Below are 19,116 nucleotides of genomic sequence, written 5' to 3'. Positions count from 1 at the left end.
GTGACAAAAAATATCGACAAAATTTTTTGATGCATTCGATACAAAGTTTACAGCAGAAGAAAAATTTTTAAAAATAACATTTAATAGTATATTGGATATTGCGTCCTTTCAACTAAAAAATAGGCTCTCTGGTTTTCAAAATGTTGTTGATAGATTTCAATTCCTTAAGCCTCCATTTCTGACCTTAGCTACTGACACGGAGATACACAAGCAACCTGAAATTTTACAAAATAAATACGACGATGAATTATCTGATAACTTTGCCACCGAAATCCTCAGTTTTCGCTCAGCTTTTCGTGATAATTTAAAAGAATTTTTAATAATTGATGAGATGGTTGATTTTATCTTTTGTAAAAATCACACCAGCTTATCAAACTTTCCCAATATGTGTACCGCACTATTAATATTTTTGACTCTTCCTGTAACTTCTGCTTCTGCTGAGCGGTCGTTTTCCAAACTGAAACTTATTAAGAATTTTTTAAGAAACAGTTGTAGTCAGGAACGTTTAAGTAGTTTGGCTATTCTAAGCATAGAAAATAAATGCGCAAAAGAAATCAACTTTGATAAAGTTATTGACGTTTTTGCAAGCATTAAGAACCGTAAAAAGCAGTTCTAAAATATATTTTGTTATAATAGGATAGAAATTAAAGAATAAATGTTGTTTTTAATATATGATGTTTTAGTAATTGGTGAATTTTTACATACCACACAAAGAAATTAATTGTGAAAACTTTCCCTCGTGATGCCAAAAATCTCATGAAAAAGGCCTACATTATAAATATGAGAATTTGTTTATTGCTCTGCAAACTAGTAGCAGCACACACCGCACCCAACACCCACTGTACTAATTTACGTTACTGAACTTTACTAATAATATTACTAAATTACTAAAATCACATACCTACTACGAAAGTCGTAGCATAGCCTGTAGACTACATCTGAACCGGACCATACGGACAACGCATAATTCTTGCCGGTATTTTTGGGAATATGGTGGATACGATTGATATGTCTTTTTTGTTTTTTTAACGATTTTAATGACTTTTGGGCAAAAATTGGGTGTGGCACCCCGAAAATTTTCCGCCTCCGGAAAAGGGGCCTCCGCGGCCCCTGCGAGCTCACCAAAAGCGCCTCAGTTACTTTTGCCAATCGGCGCCAAAATATCTAGCTACGCCACTGTAGTCTGCTGTGTGTGGAGCTAAGTGACACAACATAACATTTTTTTTTATTCGCTTATTTTAGTTTATTTTTATTATCACAACTTTTATCTTTTGAGTTGAGATACATACATATATGACTTTACAATCTGAGCGGGGTGAACCCGAATTGTGGTGGTTAGGGGATGTAATTATTTTTCTCATTCAAAGGCTGGATATATTTATATTCTTTTAATAATCCAAGGCCCACCAGGTTCGACTGTACTTGTCTCAAAAGTTTATTTTAAATTTTATTGACATTATTTAATCGATGCTATTTTATTATTGAATATTACTGATAAGAGTACATATATATGTGACAAGTGGCTCCTGTGAAGTAAGACGCAGCCGGCTTCGTAGTACTACGAGTATATACTTGGGTTATATTATTTATTTTCAGACTACTCCTAAGATGTCAAATTTTCTCAGATTGGCTAGTAAATATTAGAGTAAAATAATAAAAGGGTAATTTTGATTGGGGAAGCTTCAACAGTTAGGGTTGTCATTTATTTTTTTGCTTAGGTCAATGTCCGTGGCGGGATATAACGGGCCATGTAAATTGTTAGTTTAATTCAAATTGAAGCTTCATTTCCCAAAAGGTTTGGGTGTAACATAATTTATTTTATTTTGACAACCACACTTTTGATTGTGTATTTTTTTTTAGATATATTTCTTATAAGCATGGTCACGAATGACAGTGCACTATTTTGGAAAATTTAATTTTATGGCACGTTATCTGTTGACAACTTTTTTTTTCTTGTAATTAGAAACTTAAATGTTGTGGTTCCTTATTACCAACTTAAATAATTATTCCTCTTAAAGATAAATAAAATAACATAACATAATTCGCTGTGATAATCAAGACTTAAATAAATTGTTATTTTCTGTTGTTATTTTGTTTTTCACTTGAGTTGAGTAGGTTAGAATATCATAGGTAATTTGGAAACAATAGTATATACCGACTTGACTTTGATTTTGTTTCGTTTTGAACTTGCGTAAATAAATTTTGATAAATATTGGGCGTCCATTGGGATTATATAAAATCCAAAACTTGGTGGCGCCATACTTATTTTGACATTTATTTGGGTAACTCTTGGGTAGTTACTACCTAAGAAATGTTGGTTCATTTGGTTGAGAAAGAAGCTAGAACCCACATCGGCTTGAGGTAGCAGCATTGTAAAGGATTCCTTCTCTGGGCATTTTAGGTAAGAGGGGTTAGGTTCCTCCGGGCATCAAACAACTTTTGAAGACCCTCTTAAGGCCATAAACCATTCACTATTTTTAGTACTTCTTTTCTTTTGATTAACTTGGGCATTCATCGGTTCCCCCTTTCTTTTCATTTAAAAAAAAAAGTTATAACAACCCTCCTCCTGATTGTAAAAAAATAAATAATTATTTTGAAATTTACAGTAACAAGTTGGATTGTCGGACATACCTCATGGACCTGGAGTTGCAGTGAGTTGCAATGAGTTACAAGGTTGAGAGGAATTACTTTGGTAAGCTTATCATTTCCTTCAGTATTGTCCTGGGTATTATTAGGGATTGCATTAATTACCAGCTTTTACAACGATCATTACTCCACCAACTCAGGTAGTTATATAATTTAGCAGTGAATATTATATAGCATAACAATCTATATATTTTTGTTTTACCAAACTCTATTGAGATTCATATTCAGCCTGCGAAGTGTAGGAATAATTTCGTTCCTCAGAAGGTTAATGTATTTTTCGGTATTTAGATTACCAATAAAAACGGCCCTATAATTTGGTTTGATATGTGCTAAGATATGTACGGTGCGTGCGATGCGTTGCCCGCAATAAATAAAACCTATAGAAAATAATTATGTTGTCCTAAGTGGAAAATAAATTCACGCGGTTGTCACAATTATGCGTTGCCGCGTCGCACGCCGTATTTAGTGTACGTGCACACTGGGGACCGAGCCGAACGATACCGTGCGATACGAGGAAGATGGAAAATACAATTCTGCGATTTTAAGCAGGCGCGTTCATACACAACGCGTGTCCGAGCGAGTCCGAAGGAAGACGATCGGAGCAGAGCGATTAAATCACAAAATAGTTTGTGATTTGAGGCCTATTTAGGTGCGTGTTGCAAAATGGATGTGGAAAAATTTATACAGGAAGTTTATTTGCGAACCCCAATATGGGATCAAAAAAGTCCATCATACCACAACTGTGATGTAATTGCGAAATTATGGCAAGAGGTATCCACAACATGTGGAATTACAGGTAAATATTCTATATTTAACTTTGTCGTAGGTAGGGTTGGGAAAATTTCACTTTTGAAGACGTGTTGAAATTTCAGTTGAAATTTTCATGAAATATATGAAATTTACAAAATTTCTATAAATTTCTGAAATCCTATGAAAGTTGTGAAATTTATGAAATTTTCAGGAGTATCTGTCAAATTGGGGAGAGCATATGTGAAATTGATGTAAAATTATAAAATTAAATGCATATAAAAGATCTGTTGTTTTTGGTATTTATTTTTTCAACATTAACTGTCAAAATTTGACATCAATAATCATGCACTTGTGGTGATTATCGATAATCAGCACAAGTGCATGATCGGCTAATCTGCCTCTGATTGGTTAGACTCAATAATTAAAACCTGACATTTCATTGTTGATATGTTAATTTTGACAGAGGGTGGAAATTCTCAAAATTAAAATTTCATTTCAGTTCAAAAGTTTGACTTTTCAAGCAAAATAGAATTTTTCACGTTTAAAAAATTCTAAACCGAAATTTTCATCTGTAAATTTGGTAAGAAAAATTTCACTTTTAAGGAAATGTTGAAATTTTACTTGAAATTTTCACTAGAATGTGAAATTTTTCAAGAAATATAGGTATGGAATATTCACACATTTGCTTGAAATTTTCAAAATGAAAATTTCATTTCAATTTTTCAAAAATTTCACTTTTCAAGCGAGATGAAATATTTCAAGTTTGAAATTTCAACATTCCCAACCCTAATTGTAGGTCATGTCCTATATTACGCATATTTTAAATTTTTGGTTTACATTTAAAGTTAAATCGATTCGAAAATCTATGATAATTAATTTGGATTTGAAGCATCTTGCAGCCCTTTTTTTCTGTCAGGCGTAGATGGGTCTGCTTTCATGAGTGGGAACTTTATCACCAACATACACGGTGATAAACAAAACAGCGCAAATTTTAACACATTGTTGGGCGTTGCCTTTTCTACCTAAGCTTATTTTTTCTTATTATTATGTGGTGATATAAGGCACTATCACGAAATATTCCACCATCTGATTGTTTACCATAGGTTCCAATATCTATAAATATAAATCTACAGTTTGCATCGGCAACCGCCTGCAAAACAATGGAGAAATATTGTTTGTAATTATAATATATCGATCCACTGTTGCGAGGACATTTAATGCGAATGTGATTTCCGTCAACGCAACCAAAACAATTAGGAAAATTCCATTTAACAAAAAAATCTTTCGACACTTTCTTCAAATCGTCTGTTGAAGGTATAGCCAATGAATTGAATGTAACTCCTCCCAAATTGCTTCGCTCGTCTCTTTTACTATTCCAGCTATTGTTGAAAACCCCATTCTAAACGAATTCGCTAAAGCTCTGTATGACAGACCGGAGGCTAAAAATCTGAAAATAAGAAATCTTCTGTAAAGTAGGTTATTAAAACACACCGTTTAGTTTGGTTGTCATCTATTAATTAATTCGTGCTTGATTATAATAATCGTTACATGTATTCAATATTGCTGTGGTCGCAATGTTCCACTTAATCTATTGCTTATAATTTTTTAAAAACTATACACATTATTTTAAAATATTTTTTTTGTTTACAGTCGATGTCGCCAAGACAAAGTAGAAACATTTAAGAGACAACTTCCGTGCAGAACTAAAAAAAAGTGGGAACAAGAAATCCGGGGATGCGGGAGGCAGTCAGACATGCGAATCATGGTGGGTATGGTTTAAAATTTTGATGTTTTTAAAAGATCAAATGACTGGGAGAAAGATGACAAGTAATTTACCTCAACCCGTAGAGGCAACAGAACTGCTTGATAATCAAGAATCGGAAGCGACTATGGATGTTAATCCTGAAAGAGAACAAAGTCAACAACAGGAGGAGGACACGTCGATTTTATTATCGAGGGGGAACAATTTTTATGCAGAAATCACTTCGCCTCTTTCAACCCCCTACCCCCCAGAACCTCCCTCTCAAAAATCTTAAATGGCAATAGGGGTTGAGTGATACCTCATTTGAAAGAACTTTTTATTCTCTACATTTTGGCACCTTATTTTTTAAATTTGAGTGCTGCGTTGCCAAGTTAGGGTTATTTAAACATTGTTAAATTACTTATTATTAAACATTATTCCTGTAAGTGTTTTAAATACGTTGAAGCTATGATTTCTATTGGAACGTGTTTGACCATAAAGCGAACCGGTGCATTTCTCACTGAAAGTGTTTATCAATCCGACAAATTCTATTGGTCATGAAAGATAAACATTTAATTTTTTTTCTTTTTTGTTTATTTTCGTTTGCAATGGAATTCGTCTCAATACAGTTCGATGATATGATCCGAAATTTAAAATAGTATTTAGTGAACTTTCCTACCAGTCAATGTCACTAGGTATTTAAATCAGTTAAAATTTATTTCGATAATTTGTGTGTTATTGTTAGTTACTATGGTATACACGCTTAGGCAAAGAATTGAAATGATTTTTATTTATGGCGAGCAAGGAAGATGCGCAAGAAGAACGGCAGAAGTTTTTAATAATAGAAATCCTAATTGTAATGTAAGTCACAGATACATTTTGGACGTAGTAGCTAAATTTAATGAAACGGGTTCAGTTGGAAACAAAAAAAGGGCAAGTCGGCGTGTTTTAAACGAAGATGCTCAAGTAGAGATTTTGGGAACATTCGTTGCAGAACCCACCAATTCTCTCCGTACAGTAGCACGTCTAACTGGAATGTCACATGAAACTGTACGACGAGCATTACAGTTACATAAATATCATCCGTACAAGATGCAAATTTTACAGGAACTTCATGAGGACGATTTTGATAGGAGAATAGAGTTTTGCGAAATTATGTCCAACTTAATAAACACTCGTGCAATTGTGGTAAGCAACATTTGCTTCAGTGATGAATGTACCTTTTTCCTAAACGGTCATGTCAATAGACAGAATTGTCGATACTGGAGTGAGGACAATCCCCACATTTTCAGAGAGGGTGCTACACAGCGGCCACGAAAAATTAATGTTTGGGCCGGTATTCTTGGAAATCCTGTTATAGGACCGTTGTTTATTGAACAAAACTTAACTGGAGAGCTCTACTTACACCTACTTGAAGATGTAATTGATCCTTTGATAACAACTGAACTGGAAAATCAAGTTGGTAACATTTTGCAAGAAAACGAACTACACTTTCAGCAAGATGGAGCTACGCCGCATTATTTTCGGCCAGTGCGGGAGTGGTTGAATAACAGATTCCCCAACCAATGGATTGGTAGAAGGGGACCGATAGAATGGCCTGCTAGGTCACCAGACTTAACGCCGTTAGATTTTTTTTTATGGGGGCACATAAAATCGGTTGTTTACAAAACTCAGCCTGATGATATCGAAGATTTAAAAAGAAGAATTACAGAGGCAAGTAGGGCTATTCCAGAAGAGGTATTTCAGAAAGTTCGGGAAGAATTTGAGAATAGACTTTATTTTTGTTTGGAGAACAATGGAGAACACTTTGAACACCTCTTAAAGTAGATGTGTTAATAAAATAAATTTTAGGCGTGCTTTTGTAAAGACCATAATTGTAACGGCTATGCAAATGTTTAGTAAAAATAATATTAACCTAAATAACATGTTTCAATGCAAATCATAGCTTTAACGTAATTAAAACACTTACAGGAATAATGTTTAATAATAAGTAATTTAACAATGTTTAAATAACCCTAACTTGGCAACGCAGCACTCAAATTTAAAAAATAAGGTGCCGAAATGTAGAGAATAAAAAGTTCTTTCAAATGAGGTATCACTCAACCCCTATTGCCATTTAAGATTTTTGAGAGGGAGGTTCTGGGGGGTAGGGGGTTGAAAGAGGCGAAGTGATTTCTGCATAAAAATTGTTCCCCCTCGATAATAAAATCGACGTGTCCTAGCGATTTTATAAAAACCTAACCCGTTTCGAGATAATAGGGGTGGGAAGTTTTCAAATTGACACCCTGTATATGTTAAATCACAATCACTGAATTTACTTTTAAAAAAAAAAACTTTAATTACATTATACAATTATAACTTTTGGATTTTAAAACAATTAAGAGTTAAATAAAAGATTATTTATATTGATGATTATTACTACAGTACAACAATAATAATATTAATATTAATTAATTAATATGGAGACATGGCCAAGCTTAAATAGTTTCTGTGGTGCTGATGCTGCAATTTAGGTCACGTAGAGTCCTGGTGGCGTTGTGGATAAATAAATGGAATCATCGTCAACAAGCTTCTTGGGTTTCGTGGGAAACTACGCCTTATTTACTGTTTACTGGTTCTTCTATGATTAAAGTAATTAAAGATGTTTATGATTTAGAACAATAGTCCTTGTTCTAGAAGTAATCTAATATCTGTGCGACTTGTTGATGTTTTGAAGATCTATTGCGTTATAGAGATAACTTAGGTTGTCCTATTAGACCACTGATATAACAGCTCCCCCTTTTAGTTAATTTAGCTCAAATTCCTCTTCTATGGGTTCTCCAACTCGTACACTAGGTCTTTTTCTAGGTAGAAAACTTCCGAAATTCTCAAGAAGTGGAGTTCGATATTGATCACTTGGAGGAGATGGAGGAGAGCCTGAATTTGATATAATGCCAATCTTGAAACTTCTTCTTTTTCTGCATTTGCAATAAATGTATAGGACAGTCAGAAGAACAACAAATATTATGGTTGTAATAGTAAACCAATGGATATGTTTACTGATGAATGGTTGTTGGATTAGTCTGTCCAATTCATCTGAATATTGATTCAACTTATACTGAGCTATGTTGAGATCATCAGTATTTAATTTACTGATTCTTAATGGTTTCAGATCTGGCATATATGATTTATTTGGAAACTTCTCACAGCATTTATAAGGGATTAAAACTGGATGATAATTATCAGTTACATTACTGTCTGTTTCAAGAATGTCTCTTGCATGAACTCTGGTCGTACCAACAAACGCGTTACACTCACGTTGTAATTTTAAAATAGTATTGTTTTTAATGATTTCGGTCACTATGTCTTTTGAGGAACACTTTATAGTTACTGGTAAGGAGTCCGAAACTGTTATTAACCACTGATTAAGTCCGATTTCATGAACACCATAGTCTTTTGCGAACAGTACTGAAGTTTGGCATGTCCTTGGTAGTTGGTTCATCGGCTTTAGTAATTGGGCTTTACAGATAGCGTCACTGTCGATTGGATATGGCAGGACATTTGAACAGATTCTGGCTCTTTGAGTAATGGCTTTACATTTATCCAAGTCTTGGATCGGGGTATACAAGAGTGAATCCTCATTTTTAGCAATATATTTTAAAGATATTAATAACGTGTGATGAAGACCTGTTCTTTCATCAGAAATTGGTATTGGATAGAGATGATATAAAGTATATTTTTCTGGTTCTACTAATGGTATATTTAAAACAAAAACAACTTTAGAATCTAATTGGTACGCTTGCAACTCAATTATCTCTAAATATTGAGCAATGTAAGAGAAATAAATTGGAAGTGGAAGATTATTTTTTACTAAAGCTTGAGAGATTTTCTTTAATTCTTCAATTAAATCAAAAGGTGTTATTATGGAGCTATGTAAGATTTTTAAACGTGCAAAGGTTATTGCATTCAAGATATTATCAAGTACATTCTCAATAAAGGTATAACTTTCCATTAGTGACTCACAAAGGTTTAAAAGAGAAATTTCAACTGCATAAAAATGCATATCATTAGCTAAATCATAAATCGATTTTCTAATTGCTATTATATCCTTATTAAATGTTTCTTCATCGATTTGTAATTTCTGAATTGTTTGGTTGAAACTTTTAATTACTGAAGTTGTTACAGAAATTTGATTTTTTAATAGATTTTCAATTTCATATTCATCCCTGGAAATTTTGTTAATACAATCATTAAAATATTCACCGTCGGAAGCATCCAAATTGCCTGTTGTGGATTTCCATAAAGTGCCAATACCATTAAAAATACCACGTTTTTGACGATAGATGTATTTTCTTGTATTAGTCATAATTTCAAAATATTTTTCGTTAACTGATGTTGAAATTTGACTAATGAGACTTACATATGTCCGAACATCAATATTTAATTTATGTATACCATAAACATCTATTTAAAATGTATCGAGAATGTTATCAATCATTATCATTAGATATTTTAATTGTTCCTTCATCCTTATAAAATACTCCAATAGTATTATTTATAGGGGTTAAATTATACTGGGCTTGCACTACAGCTATTAGTCCCAAGTATCTAAAAAGAAAACTAAATACTAAATACTTAATATAATAAAATATTATAAATTAACAATTAAATACTTGATTAAATATTTTCGTGATAGGGTAACATCCTATCAAAGTTAACTTTTGTTTTCTGTTGGGTTTCGAGATTTAATAGAATAGCCGAATTTTTCAAAATTTCTAGTATTTCGAATGGACCATTAAATTTATTTTGTGCTTTGTTAGTTATTTGTGATTCTTTAATATAAACTTTTTAGCCAACACGATATTCAGGGATTTTATTTGATGCGTGTTTATCAAAACGTTCTTTAGATTTTATTTTATTTTGTTCTGTTCGATTTCTCGCTATTTTATAGTAATACTGCATTCGATTATTTAAATCGCGTATGTATTTCGTGATGAGATTTTTCTCATTGTATAAGGTATCTGGGGGTCTAGATGACGTATGCCCGAAAATGAGTTCGTAAGGAGTAAAACCGTGTGTTTTATTTTTCGTATTATTATAACATATAACAGCATACGGTAAAACGCTAAAAGGATGTTCATTAGGATTATCAGCTTGATTAGTTCTTATCATTTCAGCAAAAGTTGCATGAAATCGTTCTATTGACCCATTTGATTGTGGATGACTAATACTGGAAAATGTTAATTTTATATCATATAAGGAACATAAATCTTTCAAGTGCACAATCGAATTCTCTTCCAGAATCACAATGGATTCGTAAGGGAGTACCATAATGTTGGAAAAATAGTAATAATGTATGCACAACAGATTTTGCTGATTTATCTTTGATTGGATAAGCTTGTGTAAACTTGGTTAGTTCATCTCTTATTGTTAAAGCATAGTTTTTCGATGGATATTCAAAAATATCGATGTTTACTCTTTCAAAAGCTGTTTTAGGTGTTTCTGTTATAACAAGAGGTGAAGTTAGATTTTTTCGACAAATTTTATTTTTATTACAGGTTTCACAACTTTTAATCATATTTTCTACGTCTTTTACGATACCAGACCAATTATATTTTAATTTGATACGTCGCAAGGTTTCGTTAATACCGCGGTGTAAATTAGTTTTACCCTTATGATATTGATCTATAATTATTGGTATTTCATCTTTATCGGGTTCTTTAACTATATTCTGACAGATACATAACTTTATGTTTTGTTCTGCAAAAATAAAACTAAAGATTTCTAAAATCGGTAGTTCTAAATTATTCTCAATATAATATTTCTGTGTAGTGTTAAATTCATTTTTACATGTGTATATTAAATAAAATAAACGTTGCACTACTGTTTCAGGATCAAAAGGTAAAAGTAAAACAAAATATTTACCATTTTTTACTGATTTACTATTAAAAATATTGATTATTGTTACAGGTTAAAATTGGCATTTTATACTCTTTATTAAAAGCACTGATTACAGTTATATTTTCAAAATAGATATTTTACAAATATTAATGATTGATACTAGTAATGCCCTCTCTGTAATAGCCTCCCAAGTAAACCATAGTTCTGTTCTCTAGCCATTTCAAATTACAGTATTCTTTTTTTTAAGGACACATTTAGTTTTGTACATTTCAGCTTCATATTGTACTGGTTGTTAAGGAAATTTTATTTATACTCTTATAAAACCCTGTTCTGGACTAAAGAAATATTTTAGAATTTAAATTATGTCCCATATTGATTATTCCATACTTTATTTAATTATTTTATAACGAATAATGATTAATTGGGCATGTACAATTATTGTGTATGTTGTACTGTTCATAGTACAATATCTGATTTTGGTTTGACCATACCAGATATGCTGGTTGATTTTACTCGGACTGACCTATCTAATTTTTGTCTCTTTTTATCTAATGTAAATATTAGTTTTCTTGGAAGATAGCAAGAAGTTGCTGGTCTAGGCAAAATCGAAATTGATTGTCATAGTGACACATATTTTCATTGCCAACTTCCTTGGGCCAAAAATTTTGTTATTTATTTTTTATAAAAGGTTTTATGGTACTTATAAAAAAAGTTAAGTTATTTTGTTATATATTTCGATTGGCAATACACCTTGTGCGTGATTGCTTAAATACGGGTTTGACCTCTGCGGTCGTTCCTTTTCCCAGACCGCCGTCATGAAGTGAAGAGTGCTTTAGTTCTTTTTGAAATTCGTGTGAATTTTACCCATATGGGGATATAATTGACTAAATGTGGTGATAGTAAATCAACTTTTTGGGCGTAATGCTATAATTTGTTGTTTTGTTGAATTTACTGGCCTTTATGGCGATTTAAAACCTAATAATTTTTCACGTGCCCTCGAACATCGGCAAAATAGCGGTTCTGATTGGCATTGGCAGGGGACAATTTAATTAGCAAGTAGGTATTCTTGAATTTATCGTTTATACTGATAGTATAGGTTTTTTCTTTTCTTTTGGCTACTAGAGCTACATAACATGGATTTTGGACGGATTTTTTTTGTACGGGCCTGATTTCTTCAGGCCACATGGTGCTTTCGTTTTGGGGTTATGTACTCTACTGGCTCTAATCTAGAAGGAGATTTTAAGCAACTGTGAGCTAACGTCTAACCTAGACCACTACCAGAGCTTGGCGTATTGTGAAGTGGAAGAGGTGAAGCTTGGAAGCCTGCAGTTTTTTCTTGACTGGGAATTGGATGTCTGGGAGAGTCTTGAATATGAAGTAGTCTGCTGTGTATGGAGCTAAGTGACACAACATAACATTTTTTTATTCACTTATTTTATTTTTATTATCACAACTTTTATCTTTTGAGTTGAGATACATACATAAGCTTATTTAAAATTTTATTGACATTATTTAATCGATGCTATTTTATTATTGAATATTACTGATATGAGTACATATATATGTGACAAGTGACTCCTGTGAGGTAAGACGCAGCCGGCTTCGTAGTACTACGAGTATATACTTGGGTTATATTATTTATTTTCAGACTACTCCTAAGATGTCAAATTTTCTCAGATTAGCTAGTAAATATTAGAGTAAACTAATAAAAGGGTAATTTTAAGTGGGGAAGCTTCAACAGTTAGGGTTGTTATTTTTTTTTGCTTAGGTCAATGTCCATGGCGGGATATACCGGGCCATGTAAGTTATTAGTTTAATTGAATTGAAGCTTCATTCCCCAAAAGGTTTGGGTGTAACATAACTTATTTTATTTTGACAACCACACTTTGATTGTGTATTTTTTGTGTGATGTTGTGGTTCCTTATTACCAACTTAAATAATTATTCCTCTTAACGATAAATAACATAACATAATTCTCTGTGATAATCAAGACTTAAATAAATTGTTATTTTCTGTTGTTAATTTGTTTTTCACTTGAGTTGAGTAGGTTGGAATATCATAGGTAATTTGGAAACAATAGTGTATACTGATTTGACTTTGATTTTGTTTTCCAAGTTTCTTTTTGAACTTGCCTAAATAAATTTTGATAAACATTGGGCGTCCTTTGGGATTATATAAAATCCAAAACTTGGTGGCGCCATACTGATTTTGACATTTAGTTGGGTAACTCTTGGGTAGTTACTACCTAAGAAATTTTGGTTCATTTGGTTGAGAAAGAAGCTAGAACCCACATCGGCTTGAGCTAGCAGCATTGTGAAGGATTCCTTCTCTGGGCGTTTCAGGTAAGAGGGGTTAAGTTCCTCCGGGCATCAAACAACTTTTGGAGACCCTCTTAAGGCCATAAACCTTTCACTATTTTTAGTACTTCTTTTCTTTGATTAACTTGGCATTCATCGCTTCACCACCATCATTCCATTTTATTACACCTTAGGAAAAAAAAAATATAACATTATGTTTAAATTGAAATTCGTCTGTTCTTCTATAAAGTCATCTAAAATTTCATCGTGTAAATTTTCTAGTTTATTTTGTCTAAAAATAGTTATTATATTTTTATGTGTTTTATCTAATAGTTGATCGTTTGAAATTTCAATTTTTGAATAATCAATTACAGATTGAGATTTATATAGGTCAGTAAATAAATTATATTCTTGCGTTATCTGCGTATCAAAGTCATTGTCTATGTCGTTACTTTCGGTTTCATCCGCGTAAACACTTTTATTTTCATCGGGCGGTCTGCCACTATAATTTCCGCTTACGCTCGCCTTTTGAGAATTATCGTCACAATCGGTGTTTATTAAGACTGACGTTTTATTATGCAAATTAATGCAATCTCTAAAATGGTTTATTTTGATGCGAGACAATGCATCTACATTCTTATTAATTTTGCCGGGTTTATAAATAATTGTATAGTCGTATTCTTCTAGTTTTAAACGCCAACGAGCTAATCTTGAACCAGGATCTTTAATTGAAAACAACCATGTGAGTGGGCGATGGTCTGTTATTAAAGTAAATTTTCTACCGAATAGATAAGGACGGAAATGTTTTACTGCCCAAACAATTGCTAATAGTTCGCGTTCAATGGTAGAATATTTTGTTTCGGCTGGACAAAGCGTTCTCGATGCGTATGCGATAGGAAGATCTTTTCCAATAGGGCCTTGTGAAAGAATAGCACCTATAGCGAATTCGCTAGCATCTGTGGTTAATAAGAATTGTTCGTCAAAATTGGGATAAATAAGTATCGGATTTTCGACAAGAGCTTTTTTTAATTTTTCAAAAGCATTTTTACAATCTATACCAAAATCAAAAGGAATGTTTTTTTGAAGTAATCTAGTAAGGGGTTTCGAAACTTTTGCGAAGTTTGGAATAAATCGCCGGTAGTAGCCTACTATACCAAGAAAAGATTTTATGTCTTTAGGGTTTTTAGGTATAGGATAATTAATTATAGCTTCAACATTTGATGGATTGGGTTTTACACCATCTTGTGTTATAATATGACCCAAATAAGCTACTTCTTTTCTCAAAAATTCGCATTTATGTGGTTGAATTTTGAGGTTAGCTTTTCGTAGTCTTGAAAATACTTCTTTTAATCTCTGAATATGCTGATGACGTGTAGCTGAATAAATAATTATATCGTCCATATAAACCAAACATCTTTCGTTATTAATGCCTAAAAGAAAATTGTCCATTACTCGTTGAAAAGTGGACGGGGCATTTTTTAATCCGAAGGGCATTCTTTTAAATTCATAGTGTCCGTTTTCTACTGAAAAAGCAGTTTTAGGTATATCTTTAGGGCTAATTTCTATTTGATGAAAGCCTGAAGCAAGGTCTAGAGTTGTAAAATATTCACATGAACCTAACTGATCTAAGATATCTGAAATATTTGGCAATGGATATTTATCATTTACAGTTTCTTGTTTTAATCGTCGATAATCGATAACAACTCGCCATTTTTGTTTACCTGAGGCATCTAATTTTTTGGGGACAACCCATACTGGAGATGACCATGGAGAAATTTATGGTTGTATTATACCTTGATCTAACATTTTTTGAATTTGAGTTTTTATTTCTTCTTTATGAATTTGAGGATATCGATAAGATTTTGTAAAAATAGGTTTAGTGTTTCCTGTATCTATTGAATGTTTAATTTCGCTTGTAAATGTTAAATTATCCCCTTCTAGATAAAAAATATCTTCAAAATCTAAACAAAGATTAATAATTGCCTCTTTTTCTTCAGAATTTAAATGGTCTAGTCTTAATTATTTTTTTATTGAATAAAGACGGTCTTTTTGTTGAAAATTGATATTTTGATTAGTTTTTAAAATTGTTTCTGTTTGAAAGGGTTCAATATTAATATTAGAGAAATTAACTGTTTTTATAATTGGATGTGCATTTAAAATTGTTGTAAAAAATTCGCCGTGTTCATTTACGTGAACTAGAGGATTTGGGAGATAGACTTTGTCTATTTGTTTTGCTGTAACTCTTGCATCCGTATTAGAAAGATTACATTTTAATTTAAATACTTTCTCTGTACGAGGTTCTATTTTTATTTCATTTTGAATTGTTTTATTTTCTTTTATTAAGTTAATTTCTGGATTTTGTGGACTATCTGTTGATTTGTCACCTATTTTATGAAGTGGCACTGTTTTAAAATTAGTTATCAATTTCCTGTTTTTAATATCTACGATTCCTTGGTAATGTTCTAAGAAATCTGAACCTAATATACCGTCAAAGTCAATATCGAGGTTGTAGACATACATTTTATGTAATTCACCTGAATCATCAAATGGTACTAAAACAGATTCGTCAATTAATATTTTTTGATCTGTAATTCCTTGTATAATTAAGTTTTCTTTTAAATGGTCACGATATTTTTTCGCAACATTGTTTTTTAAAATAGAAATTCCTGCACCTGTATCAATTAATAATTTATACTTATTTGATGCGTCATTGACATAATAAAGGTTTTCTGAATTGACTGAAAGAAAAGGATTTACATTAATTTGTCTTGAAGGGTCTCTTGATCGTTGATTGTTAAGGTCTGAGTTTCTTGTTCGAGTTCTGAGAGGGGCTGATCGATCGGTGGGTGATTTTGATCGATAACCAGAGGAAAATTTGACTGATATTCGACTTGATCTGTTTCTTCTTGATCAGGATAAATTTCACATTCTTCTTGTTCAATATTAGAATAAATATACTCTTCAGGATAAAAGTTGTCATTATCAGAATAATAACCAACATGTGCCCTTTGATTTAAATTTGGATTTCTTTGAGTAACTATCGGTCTAGGTTGAAAATTATTTGGTCTTTGATTTGGTTGAAATTGAGGTCTCTGTGTTTGAGGTCTTTGTGTAAATTGTTGTGGTCTTTGCTGCGAAAAATTACTTGTGTTGACTGATTTTGATAATAATTCGATCTTGAATTGTAATTAGAAGAAAATTGTTGATAGGTTGGTCTTGGAGTATACGTTTGTTGTTGTGAATTACTTTGGTTGGTATTAAAGTTTTGTGTTCTTACATTAAATTTCTTTTGAATTATAGGTTGAACTTGTCGTAATCGGGAGTTTTGAGTTTCGAAATAGGAGAGTTGTAATTCTCGTTTAATTCGTACTTGCGCTTCGAGCATATTTCTTGGATTACTAGCTCTTATTATATGTGCAATACGAGGTTCTAAGCCAGTTAATAAGGTATTTAACGCCATGGATTCAATTAAAGTGATTTGTGCTTGTTTTTGATTTGCTGACAGATTTTTGAATATTAGCATGAATTTTTGCATTTAAAACTTCTAAGCGATTAAGAAAAATTAACAGATTTTCATTATTTAATTGTCTTATTCTTTGCAAATCTTGAATAAGCGACGACAAATCGTGAGAATCGCCAAAATGAGCGTTTAATAATTGTTTAATTTCTTCGTAGGTAGAAGGATTTCGAGAGTTTATCAATTGAGCTGCTCTGCCTCTTAATCGGTTTTTAATGTGAATAAGCAATAAATATTTTTGTTCACCGACACACATATCTATTTCATGATTGCAAGCATCAAGAAATTGGTTTAAAAAAATTTGATCGCCGTCGTATTCTGGCACAATAGAGAAAATTTCAGACAATTTGTATGGTTCAATTACAATTTCTGCCGCATTTGAAACTTCACTTTGTGTTTGAGTTGATGTCGCCATTTTTTTTAAAATGATTTATTGAATAATGTACTCAATAATTTATTATTTGTCTAAATCGGTATAGTTAACTCTTAAATAAATTTTAAAATAAAACTTTATATTAGCAGTGATTATTAATTTAAATTTATATCAATAATAAATAATATTTCAATAATAATTCTTCAATATACTTCAATAATATTTCAATAATGGAATTCTCAATATAACTCAATATAATAAATAATATTTAATGAAAATATTCAATCAAGAATATTTAATCATTAATAAGAAATAAATCTTCATCAAAAATATAATAAACAATGAGAATTCAAACTTACAGTTTTACAATCTTAATTATCATTGGAGCCATGATTTCTTTACCAGATCTACCAGGGGTTTCACTAGGTGTTCCTAATCCGTAGTCCGATAAGACTATGAGGACCAATGGCTGATGTCCACCAGAGATTAGCAGTGATGTCGCTTTTAAGTCGTCTGATGTAGGCACCACAATTTTTATTGCCTTCTTGGGGCTGCTGGTTCTTTAACCATTTAAAGGATAAGAATCCACCACCAACTAGGTGTTTCTTCTGGATCCTACCGACTGCGCCAATTTGTTAAATCACAATCACTGAATTTACTTTCTAAAAAAAAAACTTTAATTACATTATACAATTATAACTTTTGGATTTTAAAACAATTAAGAGTTAAATAAAAGATATGATTATTACTACAGTACAACAATAATAATATTAATATTAATTAATTAATATGGAGACATGGCCAAGCTTAAATAGTTTCTGTGGTGCTGATGCTGCAATTTAGGTCACGTAGAGTCCTGGTGGCGTTGTGGATAAATAAATGGAATCATCGTGAACAAGCTTCTTGGGTTTCGTGGGAAACTACGCCTTATTTACTGTTTACTGGTTCTTCTATGATTGAAGTAATTAAAGATGTTTATGATTTAGAACAATAGTCCTTGTTCTAGAAGTAATCTAATATCTGTGCGACTTGTTGATGTTTTGAAGATCTATTGCGTTGTAGAGATAACTTGGGTTGTCCTATTAGACCACTGATATAACATATATTATAACTATTATAATAGAAAGTCACCTCCAAAATTCGCAAACATCCGTCCCACAAGACGATTGTCATCACTTTTTGATGAGTTTGCATAAACCACTTAGCAGTTTACCCTTTAACCGTCAAATGTATGTTAGGTTCAAATTCCAAGAGCTAATTTTTCAGGAAACGTCAAACGCGCTAAATGACCAACTCTTCGTAAATAGGTCTACTCAGAATTCAAATTCAAATCATACCATTGGAATGTCGTTGTCTTCTGCTGAATACAGTGACCTACCGTCGATAAGGTCGGCTCAGTCTCGTACGTCACTTACGCCTATTTATCACTCGGAAGATATCAATCTATTATCACCGCCAACATCTTCAGCTCAGACTCGCAGATCATTTACACCTTTCAATTACTCAGCAGCACATACCAATGACTCGTTGCTATCGCCTTCAGCATACCAGTCAGAATACAACCTGTGAACTTCTTCGGCCCAGACTACACATTATAATAATATTGAGAAAGTTAGACATTATTTATTTTGTTTTTCGTTTGCCGTAATAGGTATTTTTCTTAAAAAATTATGATAATCTTATGTTTAAATGTTCTGCTTTACCTATATTTAATCAACTACTTATAACTACCACAAGTATGTAATATACCTTAAGGTAATTGCCAGTTTTTCAGTAGGAGTAATTGCTAAACGAAAATTTGTGTTTTGCTTTTGCAAGCGAGTCTCTATTTTTCCAAGGATATAGTTAAAAGTACTTATGTTCTTTTTAAAATAGTCATGGAATCTTTCCGGGTCCTCTTTTATTGCGCAAA

The 19,116-nt window shown here is 32.2% G+C and overlaps 1 pseudogene; it reads left to right on the top strand.

The window, feature by feature from the left end:
- Positions 1 to 3,203: 3,203 nt before the first annotated feature.
- On the top strand, positions 3,204 to 18,773 carry LOC126749174 (uncharacterized; annotated as a pseudogene).
- Positions 18,774 to 19,116: the final 343 nt, after the last annotated feature.

This window comes from Anthonomus grandis, chromosome 22, assembly GCF_022605725.1.
Source record: "Anthonomus grandis grandis chromosome 22, icAntGran1.3, whole genome shotgun sequence".
Classification (NCBI taxonomy): domain Eukaryota; kingdom Metazoa; phylum Arthropoda; class Insecta; order Coleoptera; family Curculionidae; genus Anthonomus; species Anthonomus grandis.
The sequence above is the reverse complement of the archived record's forward strand: the minus strand, read 5'-3'. Positions and strand labels throughout refer to the sequence as shown.